Here is a 6,361-nt window from a genome sequence, read left to right as displayed (position 1 = left end):
ATCCGAAAAGAATACTTAAAACCAACAGCACTTTTGAACAGGGCTCTAATCATTTATGCCATGCCCAAGAAACTTGCAGCTAGGCTCCAGTTTACATATATAACAAAAACCACCTCACAAGAACAATAAACAGTTCAAAGGCTTCTGTTTTCAGATGCCTGCTATCAAACATTAACACCAGTATTTGAGCAGGAAGAGCAGACTCAACCAACATTTTCAAGAGCGTATGCAAACTGTCTTTTCCTCCAGTAGTACATTAATAGTAACAATAACAAAGCCACATTTTCAGTCTGCATAAAAGGCAGGTAATGTAGCTCAAAACCAACCATATTTTCCCCTGTGCCACGCTGAGAACAATAAAACTCCAAGAAGACCTTCTTGACCCATTGCTCTGGGTCATGAAGATTGAACACTCAACTGCTATTTTAAGTTATTCATAAAGTCAGCTTCAGGCCTGGATGTACTGAATGAGAAAGGACTGATTCCTCCAACAGCAGGGCTGTGTGCTGCATGTAGCTGCATGTACAGTCCTACTCACTTCATGTGACAGTCCCCGAAGGGCTGGTCAAACCCTGGTGTCCATTCAGAGCTGGGCTGAAGGCCTCTGACCATATTGGGTGGATGATTAATATGATTTCTGATTGCCAGCAAAGGTAGCTTTTCAGATATCCTCCAGGTATGGATGGGTAAGTAATTAGATGGGCCACCCTCTCACTCAATTGTGATACATGCAAACTTTCTGGTTTTATGCAATCTCTGCTTTATTTTGAGGGCTTCTAATCTGTGGCATTTCTTTGAAAAGACAATAATATTCTTTTATGGTGAAATTATTTCAGCCTTAGTTCCAGTTGCTTTGATTTTGTTCTGCACAGAGAATATCTAAGTTTTAACACGTTTAAGCTTTCCTCAGCTAAGGCTTTGCATGAGGAAGTCTGGGTGTATCTGCTAGAATAACAAAAAACCTATGGGATTCCTTTAGGTCACCCATCGGGTCGGCTCGTGCAGCAGGGAATGGCATCCAGCGCACCACCTAATCAGGGCAGCAGCAGGTTGATGAACAGCGTGTGCCCATGCTTAGGGACCCACAGCGGCCTGGAGCATCCCACAGAGGAGCAGCCCCCTTGTGCTCAGCACCTACTAATTCCAAATCTGATGGGCGTCAGGAACCACTGCCTTGCGGAAAAGAAAGATAACCTTGTTCAGAAGCTGCATTTCTGTACTACTGTTGAGTTTCTGCTGACACTCAAACCCTCTCCTTTCAGAATGAAATGCAACCTGTTTTACCACCCTAGGAAAACAGCTAGCCAGTCACCTCATGCGCAAGTTCCTAGGCTTTGTTTTGAGGGAGAAATACACTGGTGGCATCAGCAGAAGTTTCTTCCATGCTGCCCCAGTCCTTTCCTCAATGTCCTCCCCCACCTTAATCACCTGCAGCAGCTCCTAACTGTGTACAGAAGGAGGGATCTAGCTGGCTCCTGCCTATCATTTCCAGAGATAAGGCAGGTGTGACAGGTTTTGATGGTGGATTTTTGGAGGTGGTTTTTTTTTTCTGCATCCTGTTTGGAAATATATTGCATACCACAGTAGTACATGTACCACAGTTTGGGGACCCCTGGACTGGTGGCATATCTTAAGCATACAGCTGTCCCCCACACAGGTTCTTGGGGGTCAGGAATGCTGTGATGGTTGGCTCAGCCAAGTAGGGGTCCATGCTGAGGACCTTTCTATACAACAAAGTCACATGGCTTTAGTTAAACTGGAACAGCTGTGTTCTGAGATCTACTACCTATACAAATGCTAATCTTTCTTTATTTTTAAATCACTCCTATTTATTCTTTGTTATATGCCATTTTAAAGTAGGATTTTCTACTTCTAAAAGAACTTCATATTTTCTGACTTTTTTAGGTTTAGTGACTGCCCTTACCTAGTTCCTGTTTTGATTTCGAGTTAGCACATACTTGTGTGCGCGTGCACATGCACACACATAAGCATGTGTACACGTATAAAAGTGTTTGCACAGACAAAGCAGAGTACATTGGTCCCGATTATGTTTTCTTACCATCTCAAAGAATGGTCCAGAAGGCTGCCCATCTGCTTTTCCCATGCTAAAGCGCACTAGGGGAAGGAGAGTAGTAAACTAGAGTAAATAGAATATGTGATAAATAAGAGCAGACCATTGGCACTGGGGTAAGATGAGACTGTCTGTGTGGAACAACAGAGCAGACTAAAGGGTAGGTGATAAACCCAGCAGTGTTGATACCTTAAGAAGCACATTGCTCCAGATGGCTACACATTGCATCATCCTCTCTCTGTCCCCACACTCTCCTCTTGCGTTTGCTGCTTTTATGCTAGCAGGGCTGAATCTTGTTAAATCCCAGCCTGGCTTATCTGGATTATGCTATAAGCAATGGTAAGTGTAGAAATGTGATGGTTTAAAGTTTGAATTAGAATTTTTTTTCAGGCAGTGTTTGCAGAGAGGTGTAATTTGGAAAGTTTAATGATAGACAATTTGAAGAAACAGGTTGAGGAAGACCTATTTCACATTTTCTCCTAACAGAAGTGACACTGACTTGCCTAATTAGTCTAGTCTCTTAAAAGAGGTGGCTTTCCAGAAACCTCCACCTGGAAATGTGGCGCAGATGACCTTATCTGTATTAGACAAAGAACTTTCTTCTCAGCTTATAGTGAAGTGGCCTGAAAAATTCCAGCCTTGATCTAGAGATTGTTAGGAGGAAAAACAGGATAAGAGAGGAAGGGTTTTTTTTAAACTGGTCTCTATTCTTTGCATAGACTATTGGCTGAAAGATGTCCTGCTGGCTCAGGAACATTTCATACCATAATCTTCCTGAACATCAAACTTTGTATTCAATCTGTCCTGGTTTCAGCTGGGATGTAGTTAACTGTCTTCCTAGTAGCTGGTACAGTGCTGTGTTTTGAGTTCAGTATGTGAAGAATGTTGATAACACTGATGTTTTCAGTTGTTGCTCAGTAGTGTTTAGACTACAGTCAAGGATTTTTCAGCTTCTCATGCCCAGCCAGGGCACCTGACCCAAACTGGCCAACAGTGTATTCCATACCATGGGACGTCCCATCTAGTTTAGGAACTGGGAAGTGGGGGGCAGGGATTCGCCGCTCGGGGACTGGCTGGGTGTCGGTCGGCGGGTGGTGAGCAATTGCCCTGTGCATCATTTGTACATTCCAATCCTTTTATTACTACTGTTGTCATTTTATTAGTGTTATCATTATCATTATTAGTCTCTTCTTTTCTGTTCTATTAAATCGTTCTTATCTCAACCCAGGAGTTTTACTTCTTTTCCTGATTTTCTCCCCCATCCCACTGGATGGGGGGAGTGAGTGAGCGGCTGCGTGGTGCTTAGTTGCTGGCTGGGGTTAAACCACGACACAATCCATTTTGATCTTTTGCCCCCACCATTAATGGAAGGAATCTCAAGGTTTTTAACTATTTCAATGTTTATACTTGTCTGTTTCTTTTTTTTTTCCTTGCTCCCATATTATTCTTTAGCCTAAATTGCTCATCTCTGTCTTTTGAATTGTCCTGTACCATGACAAGCATGCAGACAGCAACTGTAGGACCTGTCAGTCTGTGTTTTCCTGAGCTGGACAAACCAAACAATATTTAGAAAGATGTCCCCAAAATGAGGTCTTTCCTTCCTTTTAACTCCGTTTCTTGCAGAGCCTGCTGCAGGCTCCTCCTCAGCCCATTCCTCACCACTTTACAATTCTTCGACTAATCCCCAGCTTCCTCCTTCTGATTATTCATTTTCTGTGTGGCACTGATAAATTGCTTTACTGAAGTTCAATTAGATTAGATTGCGTTTGACTGAAAAAACTGCTATCAAAAAGCAAGAGATCTAATTAGTCTGGCACAATCTACTTTTGGTGAATCTATTTCATATTTTTATCTCACATATCAGCATCCTATCTTTTAATTTTTCTATCCATCAGATCCTTTTGTAAGATTGTGCATACTGCTGAGGCCATACCTTTTCTCCCCTCTTTCCTTAGTGCAGATACTGCACTTCATTTTTTGCAGTAAAACTGCTGTCCTCTAATTTGACAAACTTATTAAAAATGCTGTCTGTCAGGCTCCCAGTTTCATGAGCTAAAGACCACCCCAGAATGCCAACTATTTGGGTTTGAGCCTCTATCTCATCATGTCCTGCATATTTAAAAGATTTTTTGAGTTTTGCTGCTACCTCAAATGGAGCAAATTTCACCCTGCACCTTTATTCCACTACTCATTTTCACCAATATACATACTAGTCCTGATGAAGACTCAGATAAGGCATTTATGAAATGTCTGAAATAGCTTTTCTTCTCAGTACCCCCATAGAGTGGCCCTCTTTTTTTTCCTGTTCTCTGTTTCAATTACAAGATTATACAGCCTTTTAGATTTGCTTTAGCTTCCTTTATAGGATCTAATGCAACCTGACAAAGTAAGAATTGTGAAAAGTCTTCCTCCTCTCATAGTTTGCCTTCCTTGACATTCGGTGCATTTTCATCCTCCAGCTCATTTTTCCAGAACAAAGGAGGAGTCAGATTTTCTGCCAGCCACATTCTTTACATCTCACTTGTGAACAAGAGCAAATGTGGTAATTGCTCCAGCGCAGAAGAAGAAAGTCACGAAGCACAGTGAAGAGAAATGCGACTCAGGAAAACCCAGGCTAACCTGTGCCAGAATAGAGAGGCAGACTACCCCTTCTATAGCTTATTTTCTCTTAGCACGGCAAAGTTTCTCTCAAGTGCACCCTGAGGATCAGACACTGTTTTTTAATTCTAAGGGTTTTCATATAGAAATTTCCCACTTCCCTCAGCAATTCATTTTTTCCCTCGCTGCCACCTTAACTTCCCACATTATCACTGACTAGAAAAGTGGAAGCAAAAGTCTTGGGAACCCCGAAGGAAGAGAATTGATAGGAGGTAAGACACTGCTATGCAGAACAGTCAACTCCAATCTTACACAAGTCTACTCAGTTTAAGGGACTGGCAAAGTTGGCATGGAGCTATGTTTTGGGTTTGTGTGGTGGGGTTTTGGTAGTGGGGGAGGAGCTGCAGGGCCGGCTCCTGTGAGAAGCTGCCAGAAGCTTCCCCGGCTCCACGTCGGACCCGCCGCTGGCCCAGGCCGAGCCCGTCAGTGATGGCGGTAGCGCCTCTGGGAGAACAGAGTTAAGAGGGGAAACCTGCGGTGAGTAGTGGGATTGGGACGTGAGCGGAACCCCAGTGCAGACAGCGAGGTCAGTGAGGGAGGAGGGGAGGAGGGGCTGCCCCCGCAGCCCGTGGTGAGACCAGGCGGCAGGCTGTCCCCCCCCAGCCCACGGAGGGGAGCGGGGGAGCAGATGCCCACCTGCAGCCTGGGGAGAGAGGAGCCCACGCCGGAGCAGGGGGGTGGATGCCCCCAAGATGGCCGCCACTCCGTGGGGAAGCCCGCACTGGAGCAGTCTGGGACTGAAGGACTGCAGCCTGTGGGAAGGACCCCATGACAGAGAAGTTCATGGAGGACTGCAGCCCCTGGGAGGGACCCCACGGTGGGGCAGGGGACGAGTGAGGAGTCCTCCCCCTGAGGAGGAAGGAGCAGCAGAGACACCGTGTGAGGAACTGACCCCAACCCCCATTCCCCATCCCCCTGCGCTGCCGGGGAGAGGGAGGACTAGCAGTAAAGTTAAGCCTGGGAAGAAGGGAGGTGTGGGGGGAAGGTGTTTTAAGATTTAGTTTTTCTCATTATCCTTGTTTTGATATGATTTGTAGTAAATCAAAATGATTTTGTTTTTTCCCTGAAGTTGGGTCTGGTTTTTGCCCCTGGCCATAAGCGGTGAGTGATCCCTCCCTGTCCTTGTCTCGACCTGCGTTTTGTTGTATTTTTCTCCTCCTGATCCCACCAGGGCCGGGGGGGGTGGGTGGCAAGCAGTGAGCAAGTGGCTGCGTGGTGCTTTGCTAGTGGCTGGGCTTAAACCACGACAAGCTAGAAAGCACTTTCCAGCTTTGTTTAGCTATGGAAGCAAAGTCTTCTAACCTCAATCCTTCAATCCTTTTGTCTGATCTCAAAACCTTCTGATTATCAAGATTCCTCCAAACATTTTCTGATGGGAAACGCACAGTCCACATGGTTCCATTGTAAGCAAGAGGAAATTATAAACTAAAAATACGGTGGCTAGTTTACAGAACAAAAAAAAAAAAAAAAAGTAAGTTTCTTACAGCCAAAAGCCTTGTAAAAGGAAAGAATTGTATAAGCTGCAGTAAGACCCAGACAGACAGGCAACAGGTTTTGACTTCCCTACTTTGTGAAGGACTTCTTCCTCTACTTGTTTTTCTCCATCTTCTCCCACACAAGCCATAGCACCCC

Source organism: Haliaeetus albicilla, chromosome 18 (genome assembly GCF_947461875.1).
Source record: "Haliaeetus albicilla chromosome 18, bHalAlb1.1, whole genome shotgun sequence".
Classification (NCBI taxonomy): Eukaryota; Metazoa; Chordata; class Aves; order Accipitriformes; family Accipitridae; genus Haliaeetus; species Haliaeetus albicilla.
The sequence above is the reverse complement of the archived record's forward strand: the minus strand, read 5'-3'. Positions refer to the sequence as shown.